Source organism: Anabrus simplex, chromosome 11 (genome assembly GCF_040414725.1).
Source record: "Anabrus simplex isolate iqAnaSimp1 chromosome 11, ASM4041472v1, whole genome shotgun sequence".
Lineage (NCBI taxonomy): Eukaryota > Metazoa > Arthropoda > Insecta > Orthoptera > Tettigoniidae > Anabrus > Anabrus simplex.
This window is the reverse complement of record NC_090275.1, coordinates 59002467-59030089: the sequence shown is the minus strand read 5'-3', so window position 1 is coordinate 59030089 and position 27623 is coordinate 59002467. Positions and strand designations below refer to the sequence as shown.

Here is a 27623-nt window from a genome sequence, read left to right as displayed (position 1 = left end):
CAGGTGATGCAGGTAATATTAGATTAGGAGAGGAAGTCTTAAAGAAAGTAGATTAATATTGTTACTTGATTGGTAGAATAACTAACAATGTCAGAAGCAAGGAGGACATAAAATGCAGACTAGCACAAGCAAGGAAGGCCGTCTTTCAGAAAAGAAATTTACTCACTTCGAACATTGGCATAGGAATTAGAAGATGTTTTTTGAAGACTTTCGTATAAAGCGTAGCATTGTATGGAAGTGAAACATGGACGATAACTAGTCTAGACAAAGAGAACAGAAGCTTTTGAAATGTGGTGTTACAGAAGAGTGCTGAAGGTGAGATGAGTAGATAGATTCACGAATGAAAAGATGCTGAATCGAATTAGTGAGAGGAGATCGATTTGGCTAAATTTTACTAGAAGAAGGGATAGAATGAATGGTAAGACTCTTCCTTTGACACCCAGAAGTTGTTCAGTTGGTTTTTGAGGAAAGTGTAGGCGGTAAGAACGGTAAGGGTAAACCAAGGTATGGTTATGACACGCAGATTAGAACAGATGTTGTATACAGTAGATACGTAGAAATGAAAACATTAGCACACGATAGGGTGGCACGGAAAGGTGCACTAAACCAATCTATGGACTGATGACACAAACAACACCAACATCACATCCTTTCTGCTGATCTGCCCAGGCGGTAATTAACCCATTGTTTTGCTCATTAACACGATAATCCCACCGTCCCTCTATCTACATTACCCTGTAATTGCGTTAGTACATTAGTTTGAATGTTACACTATCCTTCTTTCTAGCTTCAATTAGACTGTATAATTATGTGAATATACTTAATGACTCATCATAGCGCTCCATAAACATTAATAATAATAATAATAATAATAATAATAATAATAATAATAATAATAATAATAATAATAATATTCTAATAAACTAGGTTAAGAATACGCACAGCACAAAATACTCCGAGTAGCATAGAGCCCACTTTGAGGGAACAACCGCAGCAACATTTTTCCAGCATAGGCAGACGCATTCTGAAACAAACGATATGAAACATCTATTTAAAATACCAATCATACCAATATTACAAAGAATTTAATTCACATCAGTCCACCTCTGTGGTGTAGTGTGGTTAGTGTGATTAGCTGCCATCCCTCCCCGGAGGCCCAGGTTCGATTCCAGGCTCTGCCACGGAATTTGAAAAATGGTACGAGGGCTGGAACGGGGTCCACTCAACCTTGGGAGGTCAATTGAGTATAGGAGTGTTCGATTCTCACCTCAGTCATCTTCGAAGTGGTTTTCCATGGTTTCCCAATTTTCCTCCAGGCAAATGGCGGGATGGTACCTAACTGAAGGCCACGGCCGCTTCCTTCCCTCCTCTTTGTCTATTCCTTCCAATCGCCCCATTCCCACACAAGGCCCCTGTTCAGCATAGCAGGTGAGGGCGCCTGGGCGAGGTACTGGTCCTCATCCACAGTTGTATCCTCCAAACCAAAGTCTTTATTTCCAGGACACTATCCTTGACGGTGCGGATAGACAGCGCGCTACAAGACTGTTGTGACTGAAATGGTTACAGTGGTGGATGTATAAGAATACACACACTGTGCTTTCAGCACTACCCGTTCACTCTCTTCCCCTTTTTTTGGGTTCTGGAGCGGCCTTTAACACTACCCCTTCACTCTCCCTCCCCCCCCCCCTTTTCAGTACTGGTGTGGGACAGTGTTGTTGCTTTGTTTAATCGGGACACCATTTCTGTGCCTGCGTGTACCACTCCATGGGCTAAAGCAGTGAAGGAGGATCTGGCCGATGTGTCAGACACTGGTTCAAGAAATAAATCAGGATCTGGATATGAAGTATAAATGATATTCCTGAAAAAGTGAGACTACGACCTGGCGCAAAATGGTACGAAAAGCGAAGAACTGGATTTTCATTTCAGACTAATCTGCGTTTAGGGCTGTTACCCACGTGGCAGATTCCCTCGAAATCGAGGACCGTTTTTGCAAAACTTGCTTTGTGAAAAAATTATTTTTTTCAGGAGACAAAAAAATGTTTTCCAAGAAGGGCTTAGCAATGATAAACTTGTCTTTGTTGATTAACTTTATAATTAGGGCTTATTAAAGTAAACTCGTGCCCTCAATCCCGAGGGGTGCAGCATTTTTCAGACCCCCCCCACTGGAGCTGAGGTGGATGGCAGCTAATAACACTAACCGTTACGCTACGGAGGCGGACAATTAAAGGGGGATCTTCGGACTTTATTTAATTTGAGAATTGGACACTGTAAGAGGGGTTCAAAAGTCAACAGTTTCTTCCAAAACTTGCTTTCTACACAAAATATTAGTAAATACATTGTTAGTATTTTTAGTGAAACAGGAGTTTTATTGGTTTTTCCATCTATTACATGTATTTATTCACAATGCAAGTATTGCGGTACACCATTTCTGCAAGTTCTGTAATGTACACACTTACGAATATGAATTATTTTTTTAAAAAAATGTTATTCTTGTTCTATGAAATTTATTTACATGAACATTTTACCCACTTTTCTCTCAAAATTCTTCTACATCAGTCTTCTAAACAATTTCAGCCAGTATCCAGTATTCGGGAGATAGTAGGTTCGAACCCCACTGTCGGCAGCCCTGAAAATGGTTTTCCGTGGTTTCCCATTTTCACACCAGGCAAATGCTGCGGCTGTACCTTAATTAAGGCCACGGCCGCTTCCTTCCCACTCCTAGCCCTTTCCTGTCCCATCGTCGCCATGTGTCGGTGCGACGTAAAGCAAACAGCAAAAAAATAAAAATCAGCGTTGTCTTCGGCATATGCTTTATGAATATAAAAGAAACAAAAAAAAGCATTATTTTTGCTCTTTAAAATATTTATCAACACCAACACTTAGTCCACTTTTTATTCAACTTCTACGTTAGAATATTCCTCAGACATGTTCAATTTAATTAATGACTGCACAACTTCTATAGCACAAGAATCACAAAGCTTCTTTTACTGACCTAACTACAAGACTACTGCGCTCGCAAGCTGCTGTGCTGCACCCGTAATATTACGAGTGAGACATTGTTTGAGTCATCAGTCCATAGACTGGTTTGATGCAGCCCTCCATGTCACCCTATCCTGTGCTAACCTTTTCATTTCTACGTAAGTATTGCATCCTACATCTGCTCTAATCTGCCTGGTCTACCCCTACCGTTTTTACCACCTACACTTCCTTCAAAAACCAACTGAACATGTCCTGGGTGTCTTAAGATGTGTCCTATTATTCTATCTCTTCTTGTCGTCAAATTTAGCCAAATCGATCTCTTCTCACCAATTCAATTCAGTATCTCTTCGTTCGTGATCCCATCTCTCCATCTCACCTTCAGCATTCTTCTGTAACCCCACATTTCAAAAGCTTCTATTCTCTTTCTTTCTGAGCTAGTTATCGTCCATGTTTCACTTCCATACAATGCCACGCTCCACACGAAAGTCTTCAAAAACATATTTCTAATTCCTATATCAATGTTTGAAGTGAGAGCAAATTTCTTTTCTTAAGAAAGCTCTTCCTTGCTTGTGCTAATCTGCATTTTATGTCCTCCTTACTTCTGCCATCGTTAGTTATTTTACTACCCAAGTAAGAATAGTAATTTACTTCCTTTAAGACTTCACTTCCTAATTTAATATTACCTGCATCACCTGCCTTCGTTAGACTGCACTCCATTACTTTTGTTTTGGACTTATTTATTTTCATCTTGTACTTCTTACCCAAGACTTTGTCCATACCATTCAGCAGCTTCTCAAGATCTTCTGCAGTCTCAGATAAAATAATATCATCGGCAAATTTCAAGGTTTTGATTTCCTCTCCTTGGATTGTGATTCCCTTTCCAAATTCCTCTTTGATTTCCTTTACTGCCTGTTCTATGTAAACATTGAAAAGAAGGTGGGGACAAACTGCAGCCTTGCCTCACTCCTTTCTGGATTGCTGCTCCTTTTTATACAGATTGTAGATAATTCTTCGTTCACGGTATCTGATCCCTATCATCTTCAGAATCATAAATAGCTTGGTCCAATCAACATTATCGAATGCCTTTTCTAGATCTACGAATGCCATGTACGTGGGCTTGTCCTTGATTCGATCCTCTAAGATCAGACGTAAAGTCAGGATTGCTTCACTTGTTCCTACATTTCTTCTAAAGCCAAATTGATCTTCCCCCAACTCAGCTTCAACTTGTTTTTACATTCTTCTGTAAACAATACGTGTTAAAATTTTGCAGGCATGAGATACTAAACTGATGGTGCGGTAGTTTTACACACCTGTCAGCACCGGCTTTCTTGGGAATAGGTATAACAACATTCTGCCGAAAATCGGATGGGACTTCTCCTGTCTCATACATCTTACACACTAAATGGAATAACCTTGTCATGCTGGTTTCTCCTAAGGCAGTCAGTAATTCAGAGGGAATGTCATCAATTCCAGGTGCCTTGTTTCTATTTAGATCGCTCACAGCTCTGTCAAATTCTGACCTCAAAATTGGTGAGTGAGACATAGTGCGATTATAAGTAGGCAATGTTGACATAAGAAATCATTCAAACGTGGAGTATAGTAAGTACAGCCGTCTCTCTGCAGTACGTAGAAAGTTTTATAACTATCCTTTGATTCATTCATGAGTTATTACTACAAATATGACAGACTGCTTTATCAGTTGTGGGATGTCCAGCGCGCAAGCTTAAACAGAGAGGCCGTGTCAGGGATGAATAAATTATATCCTCCGCTAGCAAAGAGCGCTATCTTACTGAATCCGAGGTTATAAGTGTGTTATCCACATTACAATCAGAAGACGAATATTCCGATTTTAGTGATTTCGATAATAATATGATATTAATGACTGATAATAATTAAAGTGCAGATGTTGATCAACGAAAAGAAAGCATGGGGCTTTTACAAAAGAAACTTCATCTCAGCAATGAAAAGGATAATGAACAGAAGCAAGCGGGAAGTAACAACCAAATATTATTGCATACTCAATAGTGAAATGAAATGGTGTATGGCTTTTAGTGCCGGGAGTGTCCGAGGACATGTTCGGCTCGCCAGGTGCAGGCCTTTCCATTCGACGCCCGTAGGCGACCTGTGCGTCGTGATGAGGACAACACATACACCCAGCCTCAGTGCCAGCGAAATTAAACAATGATGATTAAAATTTCCGACCCAACCGGGAATCGAACCCGGGACCCCTGTGACCAAAGGCCAGCACGCTAACCATTTGGCCATGGAGCCGGACCTATTCAATAGTACCACTGTCATAATAATTTTAAACCAAATCCATGCAGATATAAAGGGTAATACTTTCAATTACTTCAAAATAAAAATCATTTCTGTAGAGAGCAAGTTTTGCTGTAACTCGAGTAGTAGAAAATTAGTTTGGGAATAACCTTCTTTTACCGATGTTTACTGCAGCAAAAAGCAAGTTCTACAAAAACATGTCGCTCCATCCTAAAGAGGGCTTCAATGTGAATGTGAATCAAAAATAAATTTCCCTTTTTTTCTTCTTCAGAAAGCAAGTTTTAAAAAAACGGTTCTTAATTGATGATGATGCTTGTTGTTCAAAGGACCTAATACTAGGTCATCGGCCCCTAATGGTACGAAATGAGACGAAAAGTAATGACAATTTAAAATTCCAAAATACACCCACTGACCAGAATTCAAAACTTGATAACGAATGAATGAATTAATATGAATGTAAAATAATCAGCGGATCCAACTTACAATAGTTAAAAAAATCCAGAATCAAAATCAATCCACTGATTAGAATTTTAAAAATACGACGATGAACAATGATTATGAACTTACAACAATCAGTGGATCCGACCCGCAATAACCCAGAAATTAACTTAAAACAATGTTATATACTGACCAAGGGACTGCTTCCAAAGCACAATCCTGAACTGATGATGCTCGTTGTCTGAAGGGGTCCAAAATCCAGATCAACGGCCCTTCATTATGGTATTTATCGCTAGGAAAGTAGAACTAGGGTGTTCCTCATGTAGCGGTACTAATCACAAGTAACGTAGACTCACTGTGTTCCATACATTGTGATACTCCTCACAGGTAATGTACTATGCGCAGGTAACACAGACGTATGGTGTTTCTCACATAATGGCGCCATTCATAGGCAACGCAAACCCATGATGTTCCTGACATAGTGTTACTAGTCCGACTCGTTGGCTGAACGGTCAGCGTACTGGCCTTCGGTTCAGAGGGTCCCGGGTTCGATTCCCGGCTGGGTCGGGGATTTTAACCGTAATTGGTTAATTCCAATGGCACGGGGGCTGGGTGTATGTGTTGTCTTCATCATCATTTCATCCTCATCACGACGCGCAGGTCACCTACGGGTGTCAAATAGAAAGACCTGCACCTGGCGAGCCGAACCCGTCCTGGGACATCCCGGCACTAAAAGCCATACGACATTTCATTTCAGTGTTACTATAATCACAGGAACCCGTACTATCCCGTGGCATTCCTCACATAGCGGGCCCCAATCACAGGCAACGCAAACCCACGGCTTCGCTCGTATAGTGGTACCAATCACAGGCTACGCAAACCCACGGCTTCGCTCGTATAGTGGTACCAATCACAGGCAACGCAAACCCACGGCTTCGCTCGTATAGCGATACTAATCACAGGCAACGCAAACCCACGCCCTCGGTCGTATAGTGGTACTAATCACAGGCAACGCAAACCCACGGCTTCGCTCGTATAGTGATACTAATCACAGGCAACGCAAACCCACGGCTTCGCTCGTATAGTGATACTAATCACAGGCAACGCAAACCCACGTCCTCGGTCGTATAGTGATACTAATCACAGGCAACGCAAACCCACGCCCTCGGTCGTATAGTGGTACTAATAACAGGCAACGCAAACCCACGGCTTCGCTCGTATAGTGATACTAATCACAGGCAACGCAAACCCACGGCTTCGCTCGTATAGTGATACTAATCACAGGCAACGCAAACCCACGGCTTCGCTCGTATAGTGATACTAATCACAGGCAACGCAAACCGACGCCCTCGGTCGTATAGTGGTACTAATCACAGGCAACGCAAACCCACGGCTTCGCTCGTATAGTGATACTAATCACAGGCAACGCAAACCCACGCCCTAATCACAGGCAACGCCCAGACCCGTGTGTTCCTCGAAACGCAGACCCATGATGTCCACAACCAGATACTGAAACATCCTAACAAGGATAGCCTCTTTATCTCCTCGGGGTGTTCAACTGAATCTGGGCAGAGGGGAGCCTCCGTCATAGTGGCGGATATTATACACGGGTACTGTAAACCCATGTTGAGCCACCCACAGACCCATGATGTTCCTTACATAGTGGTACTAATCGCAAGAAAAGTAGACTCATGGTATTCCTCGCGTGATGGTACCGATCACAGGTAATCTAATTGTTCAAAATTCATCATCTTCTGGTCGCTCCTTTTAGTCGCCTCTTATGACAGGCAGGGGATACTGTGGGTGTATTCTTCGGGGTCTCTACCAAATGTTTACCTAGTCTTTTCTTAAATGATTTCAAAGAAGTTATCGAACATCTCCCTTGGTTAATTATTCCAGTCCCTAATTCCTCTTCTTATAAACAAATATTTGCCCGAAATATTTCCTCTTGAAATCTATCTTCATGTTATGACCTTTCCCACTTTTAAAACCTCCACTCAAGCTTATTTTTCAACTAACATCTTCCCCATGCCATCGTCGGTGGTTGCAGAGTAGGCTTGACAGTTCTGCACTCCGACCGACCAACCGAGCAGAGGAGAGGTGGCCACGGCTCTACCGTGGCTCTACACCTCTGTATTCGGGAGACGGTGAGGGACTGGTCGGCTGTCCTGTTAATCGTTTCCCGTGGTTTTTCATTCTCCTGTACTAAGGTGAATACCGGCACAGTTCCTAGCATACGTCACGGCCGCCAACCCTCTCACCATCACCACAAATCTTCTCGTCCAATACAAATATCGTGGATTGAGAGACGGCGTCACCGTCTAAGATGCCCGTCTCCCCCTTCAGGGGAGGAATGAAAACGTTTAGTAGTAGTCAGAGATGGCTGAAAAATAGCGTAGCAGTTACTTTGTCACAGTTACATGCCTGTCACAGTTACAAATGTAACAAGGACCAAAAATAACAGGTTACCGAGTAACGGCAACGGAATAACGTACTAGTGAAAACAGTAACCTGGAAGTGGGAACTGTCACTAGTAGCAGTTTACAGACACAATATGACATTCAGAATTCAGATAGTTCGCATTTCTTCCAAGTGAGAGCGCTTTCGCGGGAGATTGCTTTAAGTAAAATACACTATAGTGTATAATATAGTGTATTTAAGTTGCTGTTGTCATCTGGTAACTAAAGTGTAAATTGTTATGACATATTCAACTGCTCAGGGGTAATGCTTGACTGACATCGCACAAGCGTACCTTCATTATATTATTATAAGTTTCACCCGCATAATTTTTCTTGTACCATAAATAAATTAGCATGCAGTTTCCATATTGATATTATAGATAACATAACATTAATTCATTTTACTTAATCGATCCTCTTGTACCGGTTTGTGTCGAAGTTTGGCAGACAGATCATGTTTTCTCGTCTTCCATCCTTGATCGGAGCATTGTCAAACTCAGTCCTCTAGATTTCATAAAAGATGCTATGTTGTCTTCTCATTTCACACGTTGTCTGCCTCTCGTTAACTTTATAGCAAATAGGAATGCGTGTTTTGCTGCACCGACTTTCAACAGTGTAGTGATGCGTGCGCGCATGTGCGAGTGAATGAATGGGACTTCGCAACACACCTGTAAGGTGACAAGCTTGAAGCCGTGACCAATAAATGGTTATTAACGTTGGACATTATTTCTAACTGTTACTTTTCACAGTTACTTTATTATATCAGTGACAGATGTAGCAGTTACAAAAAAATAACCGCTTGTCATACCTGTAACAGTAGTAGTAGTAGTAGTAGTAGTAGTAGTAGCCGCCTATGCTATCCCTCCCGCTTAGTCGAGCAGTTCGTCTCTTTACTCCCAAATTTTCACAGCCCAAAGTTTTCGTAACGCTATTCTTTTGTCGGAAATCACTCAGAACAAAGCGTGTTGTTTTTATGTGGATCTTTTCCAATCCTCGAATCAAGTAATCCTGGTGAAATAATAATAATAATAATAATAATAATAATAATAATAATAATAATAATAATAATAATAATAATAGGGTAAGTATCTCCCGCATCAAGGCTCCTTGAAAACAACTTTAAATGGTCTAAAACAGGGATATTCAAAGTGTAGTATGGGTACCGCTAGGAGTACAAGGGGTCATCTCAAGGGGTACACAAATTCTGTTTTTAGTGAGCAGTTAAAAGAAAAGAGTTGAGCCTGCTCATTTTCAATAAAATCTTGTTTTGATTTAGAGCAGAGGTGCTCAGCTGGGTGCCCGTTGAGACTAGCCCAGTGCGGTCGGGCTGGCGTGACGTCAATGCGGTCAGCTTACGTAGCAAGCACACGTCACAGTGAAGCGAGAAAGCATTGACGATCGATTGTGATTACGAAGCTCTCCTCCATTACTCAGGGAAGTACTGATTGGGATACATTATTTAAAATAAAGCTATATAATCGCAACCAAAAAAAACTGACCTTTTCAAGATATTCCGGTTTGATTTATACTGCATTCGATACAAAAAGTCAGTCATTTTCTTTTATTTATTCATTCATTCAAAGAAAACTGACAGGTTATAAATTTTATGTTACATCTACAAAGGTACAGGGTTTGAGCGTACAAGCTACGATTCGATAGGAATGACAGTATTTTAATTTAAAAAAGTAAAATTCCTGTTATTCATTAAGCAAAAAGTAATGTAATTACATAATGCAACACTGATTTTGCACAGTGTTGTAGTGTTGAGTGACTTTCCCTGTTCACTGAATTTCTTAAAATGAAACAAAATCCACAGCCTGTTTCCAGTCATTCGACTGGATCAGGAATGAATGAAGCCCCAATGTAGCGGCGAGGATAGGAATTGTGCCGGCTGCCGAAGCCTGTCACACTCCTCTGAGGCAATGGTTAATGACTGACAGATGAAATGAAATTATATTGGAGAGTGTTGCTGGAATGAAGTATGACAGGGAAAACCTGAGTACCCGGCGAAAAAACTGTCCCGCCTCCGTTTTGTCCACCACAAATCTCACATGGTGTCACCAAGATTTGAACCACGGAACCCAGCGGTGAGAGGCCGACGCGCTGCCGCCTGAGCCACGGAGGCTCTTGAATTTCTTAAAATCGTATTTAAAATTTAACAGGCGTTCAGTGATAATAGCTAGCATCTAAATGGCGAGAGGGATTTTCATCACGAGTGATGACATCGATATTTGCTATCCGAAATTAATTAATAAATAAATACTCTCATTGATTTTATTCCCGGTAAGCATGATTGGATTGTTGGTGAATTTAAATCCAAACAACCACAAGCCACAACTTATTCACCTTAACTCCGCATTATATTAGAACTGTTTGCAAAGCACCTCTTTAAATACAATAGTGAAAACTGTAATTCATTACGTACATCATAAAAATATTTGAGGCTGTAGGTCTAACTGTTTATTGTAACCGGTCAAAATACAGAAATTACACTGAATATATAAAATAAAATAAAACTTATTTCTTAGAACGTAAATTGAAAATGATGTGGATTTCTGCATTCTTTTCTTTCATTATTTTTGCCTCCATTTCAAACTCTGGTATCGCAGCAGTGATCGAGAATGGGTGGGAGAACTTCGCCCAACCTTCACGGCCTGTGACGTAGTCACTGTGTTTGAATAGCATACGCTGCGCTCATTGCCTGCCAGTCCGCCCACTTACAGTGCTAGGCGCCCGCGGGGCGGAATGCCCAGCGTGAGCGCCTCTGATTTAGTGTTTCTGTTTACCACTACACAGAGCCCCCTTTCCGAATTCACTCTTCACTTTCATCTATCCTATCCTTGGTCAACTCTTGTTCTTTTTCGACTCCGATGGTATTAGAGCACTCGAGGCCTAGGGAGTCCTCATTTTCTTCGTGACCCTTGCATTTCTTTGGCCGGCACCATTTTCTAAGTGTCGGATCCCTTCCATTTTTTCTCTCTGATTAGTGTTATATAAAGGATGGTTGCCTACTGTAGTTGTAGTTCCTCTTAAAACAATAATCACCGCCACCGCTTTCCGAATTCATTCTAAAATATGTCTCAGTTGGTACCTCCCATTGACTATACCTATAATATCTAAAGTTGAATTCTGACAGTTCTTAGAGGGATACTGCCTGCCGGTGCAGGATAAAGAGAGTGGGTGTTATGGTTGGCATGGAAACAAGGATGGGGCGACTGCGGTTGCCATGGAGATAAATCTTCTGACCAGCTCGTCTTGCTTGGAGTTGCCAAACCTCTCACTTCTGAGTTAGATCTTGTCGCAAGCAGTTCAGATAACGGAACACGAGACCAAGTCAGTCACAGTCTGGCCAGGTGGACTACAACAGATCACAGCCGTCCGAATGAACCAGTGAGCAAGTGAGGTGGAAGCGAGGGGTAAGAGAAAGGAATGCTGAAATGTGGCAACATCGTGAAATGGCACGTGCAATGCTCCTCCCTCCAGCCATAGCTGTCAGAACTCATCTTTAGTTATTAGAGGTATAGATACGTAAATATGCTTATTTATCCTCCATTGCTCTTGTTAAATTTTTGTTTCGAAACCCACTCATTCACCTCAGTTTTCTTGAATAGCAGTGTGTATAATAGAACAGTAACTGTTGCATTAAGAAATAATAATAATAATAATAATAATAATAATAATAATAATACAATCGCTGTTATACAATGGAACCTCGCAATTCCACTCGCGAGAAAATCACTTTTCTCCATCTCTCTTGTGAAGGCTTAATGCGTTGCCTGAAAAGGGAACAGAACACGCCATTGGTCGAATAATTGGACTATCGTTAAGAAATTGAAATGTCAGGAACAGTTCATCGGCCATTACTGACCGCTCAGTTTTGGGCTGCTTCTGTAAACTTCAGTACGAAGGAGTTACGAGGTTTCCTTTGTATTACTCGCTCAACTTTCAGTGATATTTGGCGTTACGTGTTTGAGGAGTAAGGAGAGAGCTCTCCCGGCTCCGGTAATACTGCCAACTGAATGGAAATGAAATCTGAATTCAAACAATAATATGATCGATCGATATGAATATTCTAAACCTTTATTTTCTTAAGCCAACAACTGTGTCACGCACACTTTATATAACAATATTTCTCGATGCGAATCTTGTTCCTGGTATGAATTCTATAGTTTGGCTTTGCTCTGTAAACAACAGTACTAGTACGTAAAGTGTACGCCAGATGTCTCACAGCGATGCATAAGCGATTCATAGTTTGTGTTTCAAAGGTTGCCAATACGAATCTCGAAGATAACCGAGGTCTACCGATTCACCACTAGGGAGCCCATGTATGACTAAAAGTTGCGCGAGTAATACTTCCTCTTAAAACAATCACCACCATCATCTTTGCCCAGCGACGATATACAGTCGAACCTCGATATATCGAATCTCCATTACTCGAATATTCAATATCTCGAAGTAACTTAAATTTCTCGGCCGTTTGTCCTATTTTTCACGTGTATTTATTTCTCGAAGCAAACGTTTCCTCCCTTGAAGCAAAAAATACTCTAACTCGAATTTTGTGCAATACGGCATTTGTGGTTTATGACGAACAGTTAACACATAAAGAAAGGTTCACAGTGATGTTGGGAACTAATATGACGGGAACCGAAAAACTAAATGATTGGAAAATCGGCAAAGCCTCGCTGTTTCTCGAGTGTGAATTCATTACCGGTCACGTAAGGAAGCAACCTCTGAAGTCGCGGATGACAGCTCCATTTACGACTCGGCTGCGTGGTATGACGAGAAATTTCAGGTTAACAGTAAAAAACAGAAGAGACAAAAGGATTTTTTCGAAAGGTGTTAACCGAGGTATGTTTCTGCTTTCTCTACTGTGTGTACTTGTATCCTGTCTTCTAAATGAAATGTCGTATGGCTTTTAATGCCGGAATATCCCAGGACGGGTTCGGCTCGCCAAGGTGCAGGTCTTTCTATCTGACTCCCATAGGCGACATGCGCGTCGTGATGAGGATGAAATGATGAAGACAACACATACATCCAGCCCCCATGCCACTGGAATTAACCAATTAAGGTTTAAAATCCCCGACCCGGCTGGGAATCTAACCCGGGACCCTCTGAACCGAAGGCCAGTACGCTGACCGTTCAGCCAACGAGTCGGACATGACTTCTAAAAAGTTACTGTAATAAGGGTTATAATTAAAATGATGCCATAAAATAGAGTTTTTATATTTTTAAATACTATTAAAAATAATGTATTCAGTACATTCTTTTTTGCTAGTTGCTTTACGTCGCACCGACACAGATAGGTCTTATGGCGACGATGGGATAGGGAAGGCCTAGGAGTTGGAAGGAAGAGGCCGTGGCCTTAAGGTACAACCCCAGCATTTGCCTGGTGTGAAAATGGGAAACCACGGAAACCCATCTTCAAGGCTGCCGTCAGTGGGGTTCGAACCCACTATCTCCCGGATGCAAGCTCACAGCTGCGTGCTCCTAACCGCACAGCCAACTTGCCCGGTGATTATTGTTTTAAGAGGAAGTACAACTAGGCAACCATCCTCTACATAACACTAATCAGAGGGAAAAAATGGAAGGGATCCGACACTTCGAAAAATGATGATGATGATGCTTGTTGTTTAAAGGGGCCTAACATCGAAGGTCATCGGCCCTTCGAAAAATGAAGGTATCGGACAAAGAAAGACTAGGGCTACGAATGGCGTGAAAATTAAAGACTCCCTATCCCTCGCAAACCTAATAACGTCAGGGCCGGGAAAGAACAGGCGTTGACAAAGAGAGGTCGGATAGGATAGATTACTATTGGGGAACAGCCTGGTGTAGCGGCTTAGCTGTTTGCCTGTCACCCCGACAACCCTAGTTTGATTCGTGGTGTTGCTGGGGTGGGATTTTCAGTTGAAAATCTCGTTGTGTCAGGAAGGGCATGCGACCTTAACTCCCCGGCCACAACTCTTTCATGCTTCAGTGCATACCAGAAATAACAAATGATTGTTGCTGGAACCGAGATAATATATGTTCTACACTAGAGTCCAAAAGTTAAGCATAAGTTATGAGTCAGCAGGTCAACAGGAAATAGACCGCTAATCGCACGACGTATGCACCTACCAACCTTACGTGTTCCCTCTGTATAGGAAAGGTGTATTCCCTACTTTGACTAGCGGCTTAACCGCAGAGTAAACACAACCAGTGCCTGCGCCCCATAATCCCTCAGTTGTGTTTGCCCTGTAATAGTGTGTGGAGTGTAGCCTCGTGGTGAACGTGACAACATAATGGCACAACGATGCCATTTGGATCCCGTTTTGCAGGGTAGAATACTCGGCCGCCTGGAAGCAGGTCAGACACAGACCGAAGTCGCCGTATCCTTGAATGTGCCACAAAGTGTCATTTCCAGGCTTTGGAGACGATTTCGAGACACAGGAGATGTTAGTAGTAGGCCAGTGCCAGGTCGACCAAGGGTAACCACCCCACAGCAGGGCCGATATCTGGCCTTAACCGCCCGACGAAATCTGAGTGCACCTGCAAGACAATTGTCGGCGGAGCTTGCAGCCGTCTCAGGGGTTGCAGTTTCCCGGCAAACTGTGTACCGGAGGCTCAGAACAGCAGGGCTGTTTGCCTGACGTCCAGCAGAGTGCATTCCGCTCACTCCAGCACAGAGACGGGCCCGTTTACTGTGGAGCCGTCAACATCGAAACTGGACCATGAATGAATGGAGGCATGTGGTCTTCACAGATGAATCCCGCTTCAGTTTACAGAACGATTCCCATCGCACATTAATTTGAGAGAACCGGGTAGCCGATACAACCACAGGAACATCGTGGAACGGGACCAGTATGTTGGTGGTGACGTGATGATGTAGGGCGGCATCATGTTGAATGGCTGTACGGACCTGTACATCTTCATGGGTGGTCCGAGGAACACTCTTAACGCTCAGAGATACAGGGATGAGCTACTGAGACCACATGTTCGACTCTTCAGAGTGCGGTTGGTCCAGACTTCCTCTTAATGGACGATAATGCCCGACCGCACCGCGCTGCTCTGCTGGATGAATTTCTGACTGGGGAAGATATTCATCGCATGGACTGTCCAGCGACGTCTGCGGATCTGAATCCTATAGAACATGCCTGGGATGCATTGGGGAGGCGAATCGCATCCAGTCAGCCTCCACCAAGGGCTCTCCACGACCTTCGCATTGCCCTTTCTGAGGAATGGGATCGACTGCCACAAGAGCTCTTGGACTATCTGATAGAGAGAATGCCACGTCGCTGCGAAGCATGTGTGGCCGTTAGGGGTAAACATACACCCTATCAACAGCGTATTTTATTGTGGAAGATATTGCCAAGTTTTGTTAGTTGTTAAAGGTGTAGCTTAGCTATCGGAACCTTTCCGACACTGTTTTTTGGACAAGTTGTGTGACATATGGTGTGTGATTCAGCTTCCGTTTGTTCAGCAATCCGTCTGACATTCCTATCAGGAGGTACGGCCTCGTTTAGTGATTATGCATAACTTTTGGACACTAGTGTACAATCATCATCATCCGCAGCTTATTTCGCTTGCTCGGGATCCCTTGACGCACTGAGGCATGAAACAGTTGTGGACGGGGTTTTAATGTCGCATGTCCTTCCCGATACCAGGGAATTTTCAACTGAAAATCCCACCCCACCAACACCAGGAATCAAAGCACGGTCGGCGGTATGACAGGCAAGCAGTTAAGCCGCTACACCAGCCTGTTCCCCAATAATAACAATAATGTAATACATATCGCCGCTGGGTTAAAGAATCCCCCGTAACTCCTTCGGATAAAGTTTACAGAAGAAGCCAAAAAGTGAGCGGTGAGCGATGGCCGGAGAACGTTCCTGGCATTTTCATTGCTTAATGATAGCCCAATTATTTGACCATTGGAGTCTTCTGTTTCCTTCTCAGGCAACGCGGTAAGCCTTCACAACAACAACAACAACAACAACAACAACAACAACAACAACAAAACAACAACAACAACAACAATAATAATAATAATAATAATAATAATAATAATAGAAGCCTCCGTAGCTCAGACGGCAGCGCGTCAGCCTCTCACCGCTGGATGCTGTGGTTCAAATCCCGGTCAATCCATGTGAGATTTGTGCTGGACAAAGCTGAGACGGGACAGGTTTTTCTCCGTGTACTCCTGTTTTCCCAGTCATCTTTCATTCCAGCAACACTCTCCATTCTCATTTCATAGCATCTATCAGTCATTAATAAAATCACTTTGGGAGTGGCAACCCCATCGTACTAATAGCCTATATCTGCTTCATTCATTACATCCCTGACCCGAGCAATTACTGGAAAACAGGTTGTAGGTTTTCATTTTCAATAATAATAATAATAATAATAATAATAATAGATTTACGTCCACTAACTACTTTTATGGTTTTCGGAGACCCCGAGGTGCGGGAATTTAGTCCCACAGGAGTTCTTTTACGTGTCAGTAAATCTACCAACACGAGGCTAATGTATTTGAATACCTTCAAATACCACCTGACTGAGCCAAGATCAAACTTGCCAAGTAGAGGTCAGAAGACCAGCGCCTCAACGGTCTGAGCAACGCAACCCGCCCTTCACAAGACTGATGGAGAGACGTGGCTTTCTCGTGAGTGGAATTTCGAGGTATACACTGCCTAGCAACGACACACACACACACACACACACACACACACACACACACACACACGCGCGCGCGCGCGCGCGCGTATAATTATTAATGCAATAATTGCTAATGAAAAAATTTAAGTGAATAAGTGGATTTCGAAACACACAATTTAAAAAGGGCAAACCAACATAAGTAAGCATTTTTACATACCTAGTCAGTAGGAAGTACAAACTGACACATACTAAATGAATTGTTCAGAAAGGAGACTACGCAGTGGTAGAAAAAATGTATTAAATCAGAACAAGATTTTATTGAAAACGATCACGCTCAACTCTTTCCTGAGTGGCTCACTAAGAACAGAAACTACGATAAATTTGCGTACCCCTTGAGACAACCCCGCGTACCACACTTTGAATACCACGTGTCTAGGATTTCATTTGGTTTGAGACACCAGTGGACATATTGGATATACGAGTAGTTTTCCTTCGTTTTCTCAAAGCGGATTGGGTTATTCAATCCACTGCTGATCCCTGCTCCTTTTTCTACCGCTTTTTCCACACATGTGGGGTCACGGGTACGATCCGTGTCGCACATGTTGATTTGGCCTTGTTTTACGACCGAATGCCCTTCCTGACGCCAACCCTATATGGAGGGATGTAATCACTATTGTATGTTTTTGTGGCGGTGGTAGTGTAGTGTGTTGTCTGAATATGAAGAAGAAAGTGTTAGGACAAACACAAACACCCAGTCTCCGGGCCAGAAGAATTAAAGGCGATTAAAATCTCCAATCGAACTCGGGACCCTCTGGACCGAAGGCCTCAACGCTGACCATTCACTGCTGATCCTTACTGAAAATGAAAACCTACAACCTGTTTTCCAGTCATTGACCGGGTCAGGGATGTAATGAATGAAGCAGATATAGGCTATTAGTACGATTGGGTCGCCACTCCCAAAGTGATTTATTAATGATAGATGCTATGAAATGATAATGGAGAGAGTTGCTGGAATGAAAGATGACGGGGAAAACCGGAGTACCCGGAGAAAAACCTGTCCCGCCTCCGCTTTGTCCAGCACACATTTCACATGGAGTGACCGGGATTTGAACCACGGTATCCAGCGGTGAGAGGCCGACGCGCTGCCATCTGAGCCACGGAGGCTCCGCTGATCCTTACTACATCTTCATAATTAAAAGCTTGCTAGACATGTATGTCAATATTTGTAGTGTGTGCCAAATGGGAAACGGTTTCTGTCACTGTAGTTATTATGAAAAATCAAAAAATAATCTCGAGTAGGCCAACATTTTCTCCACTACACGAGAAAGCACAGAATAACGGATATGTTTCTGGACTTAGAAGACGAGAGACAGAGTACAGATTCTTTGCTTGTTCCCCTCTTAGTGGTCTCTTACGACACGCAGGGAGTTCAGTTAATGCATCCTTTGACTGCACCCTCATGGGAGATAAAAGAGTTCCGCTATATACAGTATAAGGAAAAAGGGAGTGTGTCCACAAAAGAAGGCAAGACTCATGTATTGTGAGAAAGTGAAAAATGTTCCAAACCTCGTAAATACATTATTATTATTATTATTATTATTATTATTATTATTATTATTATTATTATTATTATTATTATTATTCATCACTTTGGGAGTGGCGACCCCATCGTACTAACAGCCTATATCTGCTTCATTCATTACATCCCTGACCCGGTCAATGACTGGAAAACAGGTTGTAGGTTTTCATTTCATTATTATTATTATTATTATTATTATTATTATTATTATTATTATTAGCCAGTCCTCTTGTGTAGAGGTAGCGTGTCTGTTTCTTATTCCAAGGCCCTGGGTTCATTTTCCGCCTAATTCAAGGATTTTAATTCTGGACTGAGGAGTAGAACAGGGTTCTTGACAAGAGATTTTCTCTCAAGCTCTTAGCGTCATATTCAAGAACAAGACTTTGAGGCTAAGTCAATTTCGTACCCACCACAATCACTATTTTCTTGTTCATAGTCGAGACTTTGCGATAAGTCGCCAATGGCCAGTACTTTACTTCAAAGTCGCCAATGGCCAGTACTTTGACTTTGCAAAGTCGACTGTACATTATAATAGAATGGCGGACATTTTAAACATATAAAGTTTGTGGAAGATTTTGAATATGTCCAGGAGATTATCAAAGTCACACATACTCCTCGTCGAGTTATACGAGGTGCGCAAAACCCGATTGGGTTCTACACGGATAGCGAATTCAAAGTTAGGTAATAATAATAATAATGTTGTTTTACGTCCCACTAACTACTCTTTTAAGGTCTTCGGAGACGCCGAGGTGCCGGAATTTAGTCCCGCAGGAGTTCTTTTACGTGCCAGTAAATCTACCGACACGGGGCTGTCGTATTTGAGCACCTTCAAATACCACCGGACTGAGCCAGGATCGAACCTGCCAATTTGGGGTTAGAAGGCCAGCGCCTTAACCGCCTGAGCCACTCAGCCCGGCTCAAAGTTAGGTAAGATTCGATAAACGAACTATATTAGACATCTTCGCAATGTTCGAAGATGCATTAATGAGGGAATATCAAGGAGGACTACCTATTCCTCCAATACAACTGATAATTGCTCCATGATATTATGACACGGATAATTGTGAATTACTAGACTTATGAATGTATTATTTATAGGAATGCTCTTACACGTAACTGATTGAGGTTATGGTAAATAAATATTTTTTGTATAGGCGATTTCCCACTACTGGAATTTCTTCTGACTTACGAAGTGTAAGCCAGCCAACTGTTAGCACAATAATTGATGATGATGATGCTTGTTGTTTAAAGGGGCCTAACATCGAGGTCATCGGTCCCTAATGAGACGAAATGTTATGACAAATTAAAAGTTCAAAATCCTCCATTGACCAGAATTCAAAGCGTGAGGGCAAGAATGGATGGATGGATGGATGGATGGATGTGAATTTAAAACGATCAGTGGAATCGACCCACAGTGCCTCACATGCACAGAAGCTGGCACAGAACAATAGTATTACTAACCAAGGGACTGCTTCTATAGCACGATGCTGAATCGATTATGCTTGTAGTCGAAACGGATCCAAAATCCAGGTCATCGGCCCCTCATAATGGTATTTATCGCTAGGAAAGTAGAACCATGATATTTGTCATTTGGCGATACTAATCAAAAGTAGCGCAGACTCGCGGTATTCCACACAATATGGTACTATTCACAGGTAGTGTAATGCGCACATGGAACACAGACCTATGGTGTTTCGCACATTGCGGCGCTGTTTACAGGCAACGCAAACCTATAAAGGCAACGCAAACCTATGGCGCTCCTCACATAAGTCGACTAACCACAGGAACCCGAACTATTCCGTGGTATTCCTCACATAGTGGGAACTAAGCATAGGCAAGGCAGAACCATGGTGTCGTTCATCCCATGGTGTTCCTCATATAGGGGTACGAATCACAGGTATCCTGATTGACACACTGTCGCTACTAATAACAAACCTATTGCGTACCTAACATAGTGGTATTACGCGCAAGTAAATGCGACCCATGGTGTTACCTGCGTGATGGTACTAATTACAAGTAGTCTCATGGTTCTAATTTGATCACGCCTTGGTCACCCCTTTTAGTCGTCTCTTACGACAGGCAGGGGATACCGCGGGTGTGTTCTACATGTGCCGTAGGGGTAGTGTGTTTGGTCGGCGAGAGGTATTTAATTTCCCTCAAGTCCGCCGGCAAGCCGGTTAGGACCCCCTCTACCCGCCACCTGAGACGCGCCACGTGGGAGTATCACCTCTCCCCCTGCTGCGCCAGCGTAGTAGGTTCGTGGAACACAATACTTAGAAGGGTACCTGTACTGATTGCCAAGAAAAGACCTCAGTTCTTTCACGCTGAAAATCGTTTTATTTTCTTCTATGGTTGAGAAAAAAAACACGCAAAATTACGATACACTAGGCCCGATCAGTAATAGTAATCAATAATAGCGTCTATGAAACAGAGTTAGATCAAAGTTATACTTTCCTATCAAAGACTTTGTAAAGTATCCGCTCAAAGTCGATCCTTAGTTACATGAAGAAAGCGAACAGTGAGAAGATGACGCTCCTGACCTTGTATTTAGAAAACACTGGTTGCCATGGTTACAATAGTGCCGGGAAACGTTTTACGCTAATTCCAGATATACATCCAGTCCGAAAAAATGTCCCTGTTAAAATATTATGACCTGGCTCAAGTGATTTTTAAACGCAGTGACATTTTCCTTGCAGTGCATTGAGGGGATGGGATGACGCGAACACACACCAGCCGCTTGATTGGAATAGCTTCTAGAAGCAATATGTTTCCCATTTAACACGGGCTGCACAGTATTCTGTTTCAGAGACATTCACTGAGGCAAGGTGACTTCGTTTTCAGGAAGCTGTATATGCCCAGAGATCCATTGCAAAGTACTCATTACAAACTGTTTAAATTTAATTAATACACACGATTTTTTGACATGTTGGGGTCTAATTTTGTCGTCTATAATAAACATACGAATCTTAAGTCATTCTAATCCTTCACTAAATAATGTTGAGTAATTTCTATCACTGAAATGTCACATCGTATTCTGAGGTTGAATGCGATGACAGTAGGGGAGGCTGGGACGTATTCAAGCTATTAGGTAGGCCTATTGTGTTTTACTTCTGTATGCACCCCTGAAAACCGTAAAAGTAGTTAGTGGGACGTAAAGCAAATAACATTATTTATTACTGTGTATACAGTAACTGTCGATCAAATGGCTAATAGAAATTCCCAAATAACCTCAATCATAATGTTAGGAGATTTGAGTTTAAACAAAAATATTTTCGGATTAAATAGATATTGTTCAACAATAGGATGCATATACTTAAGTAAAATCAAGCTATGTTTGAAATGAACTACTATAATAAGAAAAAGAGTGCTTACCTGTGTGGAGACAGTGCAGCACCCCCAAGCCGTCAAACTGGCTGAACGTGGACTGAACAACAGTTTCAGAAGGCCATGCTTTCCCCCTCCACGCAAACACCTGCTTATTCCATGGAGAATGATGTCTGAGTAGCCATCTATCGGTGCAACTTCTATTAAACAGCATTACACTTACATGAAACAACTCCTTCAAAGAAATAGAATGACATTCAGTAGATCCTCTCACATCCGTCACTTCGAATGTCTAGGACCTAAAAATCGCCCAATTTTATTTATTATAGGAAGAGAGTTAGGAACTGGAATAATTTACCAAGGGAGATGTTCAATAAATTTCCAAATTCTTTGCAATCGTTTAAGAAAAGAAAAGACTAGGTAAACAACACATAGGGAATCTGCCACCTGGGCGACTGCCCTAAATGCAGATCAGTGGCGATTGATTGATTGATTGATTGATTGATTGATTGAAATGTCGTTAAACTACAAGAGTTATAGCATGTAGCAATTTTTGAGCAATGGAATAGAGCCTCCTAAAACTAACAAAGAAATAGTTAACAGTTCCGGAACGTGTAAATTAAACTGCTTCCAAAAGTTGACAATGAATCGAGGAATAGTCCCTCAAGCTTCTACCATTAATCCTATCAATTGTATGCCCTTCAGTCCAAATGTATGCTTTGTAATAAGTTATGGTCTGTTCATGCATCAGCTTCCTTTCCCTGTCAACGTCTTCTGGCGGGAAGTACAGATACCTTTTCGGTGACCCTGTAACTTTTCTTTCTGATGGACTTTGCTATTAAGAACCAAATCTTGTTATGCCTGGCGTTCAGCAGCATCTCCCCATGACGGCAAGATCTCAAATCATGAGGAAATGTTTCTATGCTAATACATTCTTCTTCTTCTTCTTCTTCTTCTTTTGCACTCCAGGGTTGGTTTTTTCCTCGGACTCAGCGAGGAGTCCCACCTCTACCACCTCAAGGGCAGTATCCTGGAGCTTCAGACTCTGGGTCGGGGGATACAACTGGGAAGGATGACCAGTATCTCGCCCAGGAGGCCTCACGTGCTATACTGAGCAGGGGCCTTGCGGGGGGAAGGGAAGAATGGAAGGAATAGAGAAGAAAGAGGGAAGGAAGCGGCCGTGGCCTTAAGTTAGGTACCATCCCGGCATTTTCCTGGAGGAGAAGTGGTAAACCACGGAAAACCACTTCCAGGATGGCTGAGGTGGAAATCGAACCCACCTCTACTCAGTTGACCTCCCGAGGCTGAGTGGACCCCGTTCCAGCCTTCGTACCACTTTTCAAATTTCGTAGCAGAGGCGGGAATCGAACCCGGGCCCCCGGGGGTGACAGCTAATCACCCTAACGACCACACCTCAGAGGCGGACTAATATGCTATTAAAACAGCTAACTATGACCCAAAAATTGGAAAATATGACCAATCATACGTACTTCCAATGATTTAATTTTTTGCCACTACTTCTTGTATACACAAGTCACAGATAGGTGTTATGGCGACGATGGGATACGAAAGGTTGCTTGGTAGATGCAGAGTGGGTCTCGGCCCACAAGTTACCACGGCTGGTCCGTGGTCCAACAGCTCTGCACTCTGACCGGCCAACCGAGACGAGAAGGGGTGGCCACGACTCTACCGTGGCTCTACGTCTCTGTATTCGGGAGACGGGAAAGGGCTGAATCTCACAGTTAGTCCCCACCGTCAGCTGTCCTGAGAATGGTTTTCCGTGGCTTTCTATTCTCCTGCACTAAGGCGAGTGCCGGGACAGTTCCTAGTAAAGGCCACGGCCGCCAATCCCCTCACCTTCTCCGAGCATCTCCTTAGACGGCATTACAGACTAAGAGGCCCGCTTCCCCCTTCAGGGGAGGAATGAAAACGTTTTAGTAGTAGTACGAAAGGGCTAGGAGTGTGAGGGATGCGGCTGTGGCACTTGCCTGGTGTGAAAATGGGAAACCACGGAAAGCCATCTTCAGGGCTGCTGACAGTGGGGTTCGAACCCACTATCTCCCGAAAGTAAGGTCACAGCTGCGCGCCCCTAACCGCACGGCCAACTCGCTCGGCTCATCCGTAAGTGCCACATTAATACTTCACACTGATAACTTACGATTTTTTTAATTTTTTTTTTTTTTGCTATTTGTTTTACGTCGCACCGACACAGATAAGTCTTATGGCGACAATGGGAGAGGAAAGGTCTAGGAGTGGGAAGGAAACGGCCGTGGCCTTAATTAAGGTACAGCCCCAGCATTTGCCTGGTGTGAAAATGGGAAACCACGGAAAACCATCTTCAGGGTTGCCGACAGTGGGGTTCGAACCTACTATCTCCCGAATACTGAATACTGGCCGCACTTAAGCGACTGCAGCTATCGAGCTCGGTCTTACGATTTTAAGGGGCTGTTGTTAATCTTATGGAACTCCGGTACCTGCAAATTTGACGGTCCAAGAATGGAAGCACTCCACATCGTTCGCTTCGCGAAACATTTGTTGCTACAATTACAGAATACCTCACCACATTGCTGCTTCTGCTTGTCCAAAAATTGAGAATTATGCTTGGAAGATATTCAATCATTCACCATATATCCCAGACCTTGCACCCTTGAGTTCTACCTCTTCGAACCACTGAAAGAATCCTTAAGATGTGAAAGCTGATAAAGAAGTGAAATGCGTTGTTCGCAGGTGACTATACAGTGCAGTCTTGGTATTTCGAGTCTCGATAGTTCCATAAATACGGGGTGAAAATTTTGAATTTCTTCTTCTTCTTCTTTATCTGTTTACCCTCCAGGGTCGGTTTTTCCCACGGACTCAGCGAGGGATCCCACCTCTACCGCCACAAGTGTAGTGTCCTGGAGTTTCAGACTCTGGGTCGGGGGATACAACTGGGGAGGATGACCAGTACCTCGCCCGGCGGCCTCACCTGCGATGCTAAACAGGGGCCTGCGAGGGAGGGGGAGATTGGAAGGGATAGACAAGGAAGAGGGAAGGAAGCAGCCGTGGCTTTAAGTTAGGTACCATCCCGGCATTTGCCTGGAGGGGAAGTGGGAAATCATGGAAAACCACTTCCAGGATGGCTGAGGCGTGAATCGAACACACCTCTACTCAGTTGACCTCCCGAGGCTGAGTGGACCCCGTTCCAGCCCTCGTACCACTTTTCAAATTTCGTGGCAGAATCGGGAATCGAACCCGGGCCTCCGGGGGTGGCAGCTAATCACACTAACCACTACACCACAGACGCGGACAAATTTTGAATTAACAAATATAATAAATCGTCACTTTTCATTGCGCGACTGCCTTATACGAGTCGAAAGTTGAACACAAAGCCCAGGAGACTGACCTCGAGTGCAGTTCTGCAGTTCCCCGACACCTACCCTTCTCCACCCCTACCTCCTTCTCACCCACATATCACCACATTCTAAAAATAAATGTTTGACCGTATTGTTTGTGCACCTGGTTGTGGTTCATTACTTTCATTCGATCAGCTCAGCTGTTGGTTTGATTTTATTCACTACGAGAGCTGACAAAAGTACAAAACACACAAGCAAATTTGTTACCTTGAAAGTGAAGTCGGAGGCATTAAGAAGACTTGACAAGGGTAAGACTATTTATTACGAAACTTGACATGGAATGCAGTGTCTGACATAACCAAACCTGTTTGCAGTATAAACATATGAGTGTTTTTTGTTACTCCAGACTCTGCATCTCGAAACTTATTGATTATATAATAACTGTCATAGCCAGTCTACAGTATATATCATCTTAATTTAGCGAAGTAACTAGGCGGCTTGCTAAGAGTGTGTTATTGCTAAAAACAGTTTTACTTCATATAAAAGGACACAAAATTCACTCATGTTTTCATGTATTAAAAATATGCCTACGACAAGTCCCAGAACACAATGTTATTAAAATCGCACGTCCAGAAAACTGTCAAAACTGATAACATTTAACATTTCAATGTTATTTTGAGTGAGGTTGCATCTCAGGTCACTAAGTCAATACTTAGAAAATAAATGTTCAACGCGAACGGACACCATTGGTGCATATTTTCTTTGCAGGCGATATTAAATACCTGTGTGTTGCAACATTCTTAACCTCAGGGTTTTTGGCTAAACTCTGTTCTAGAATCTTCTTTGCAATACCCTCCAGTGATTCCTTCACAAGCATCACAACGGCCCATTTTAAAAATGCCATATACCCTTAAAATAGTTACAGATAAACACTGCAGCCTTGTCTGGCTCCATGGCTAAATGGTTAGCATGCTGGCCTTTGATCCAAGCAATGGCGGTTCGTGCGTGAAGAGCTTTTGGGCACCGCCCCACACCTTTCCAAAAACACTTAACATCGTTTCACTCTGTAACAGATTGCAAAAAGTGATGGACAAATGTAGTGAAGTCGAAATTATGGTGGTGTTCTATTCGGTTATACAATGTTATTTTTATTATTTTGGCTGTAAACTTTTCGCTTAATTGTTTTCAAGGATATGGCAAAGGCTGTCAGACCGTGGTAGCCGTTCAGCAAGCACGATGTTTTCTCTTTAGTTTTAAAACACTCGGGCTGTGGCAAGAGAGCCCTCAGTACACTCAGTAGGTTCCTAGAGTTTAGCAAGTGTGCGGGGTCCAGGAGGAGCCTGGAAATACGATATGGGCTTGTCAGGGGAAGGAAGAGTGCAGGCGGTTGTATGGTCTGTCCTGCAGAGCCCCAGCAACATTGCCAACCACTTTACGATGCAACTAGGCTTTTTTCTTCACATCTTACATTAAATTGATTTAGATATTAATTCCAAAACATTTTACAAAACATTATACTATTCAAACAATTCGTATTTATAAAGAAGCTAAAATAAAGATTCAAAATGTAACCATATGGTGACGGCGTTATTTGTAGGTTGGTCAAATTGTTAAATACCTCTTTATGCTTTGAGGTTTGGGCAAGACGAGAGAAATTCGGGCGTGCACTATTCATTTGTTTTCGTGAATGTCGTTAATGTCGTTTCTGATCAGTGAAACAGTGCAATACCATCAATACCATAGTAGTGATTGCAGTGCCTGTTCGCTTATTAATACGTGTGTGACTGTATAAATGCCATTGTAGTGTAGTTAATTGATTATATTTAGTGTTGTAGTGCAACAAGCAGATTTCTATTCAGCCAGTGTCATCGGGTTATTATTATTATTATTATTATTATTATTATTATTATTATTATTATTATTATTAGCATATTTCACCTAAAAATATCATGATGCTGGTCAGTGAAACGTGGACCGATTGGGAGGGGGAAACGATGGGGACACAGCACTGCCAGAGTAAAATGTCACGAACCGGCACTGGGTCCAAGGGGTGTGGGGTTTGATTCGCGATCGGACCGGGGATTTTAACTTTCATTAGTTAATTCCTATAGCTCTGGGCTGGGTGTTTGTGACGTCTTAAGCATTAGATTTCATCTTAGGTAGGGTACCATCCTCACAAATACACAGGTCGCCTATACGACGTCAACTCGAAAGACGAAACGTTCGGTTTTTCTTGTTTAATTTCTTTAGGAATAAAATATGGGGAAAGGATACAAAAAAGTATTAAACAAGTGGGAAAAGGTGCTAACACTTATAAAATGTGCTTGCATTGGGGAAAGGTGCAAAGAAAGTGTAACTAAAACACAGTTAGGGGTGTTCATTTCATGTTTCAATCAATCAATATTGATCTGCATTTAGGACAGTCGCTCAGGTGGCAGATTCCCTATCTGTTGCTTTCCTAGCCTTTTCCTAAATAGTTTCAAAGAAATTGGAAATTTATTGAACGTCTCCCTTGGTAAGTTATTCCAATCCCTAACTCCCCTTCCTATAAATGAATATTTCCCCCAGTTTGTCCTCTTGAATTCCAACTTTATCTTCATATTGTGA

The 27623-nt window shown here is 42.6% G+C and overlaps 1 protein-coding gene across 1 annotated transcript in view; it reads right to left on the bottom strand.

Moving 5' to 3' along the window:
- The window catches only part of LOC136883339 (uncharacterized), a 79654-nt gene extending 57887 nt beyond the window's left edge, over positions 1-21767 (bottom strand). Inside the window, exon 1 of the mRNA XM_067155578.2 lies at positions 21733-21767. The gene's annotated coding sequence lies outside the window, so the exon portion shown is untranslated. The remainder of the gene's footprint in view (positions 1-21732) is intronic.
- Between the last annotated feature and the right edge of the window lie 5856 nt (positions 21768-27623).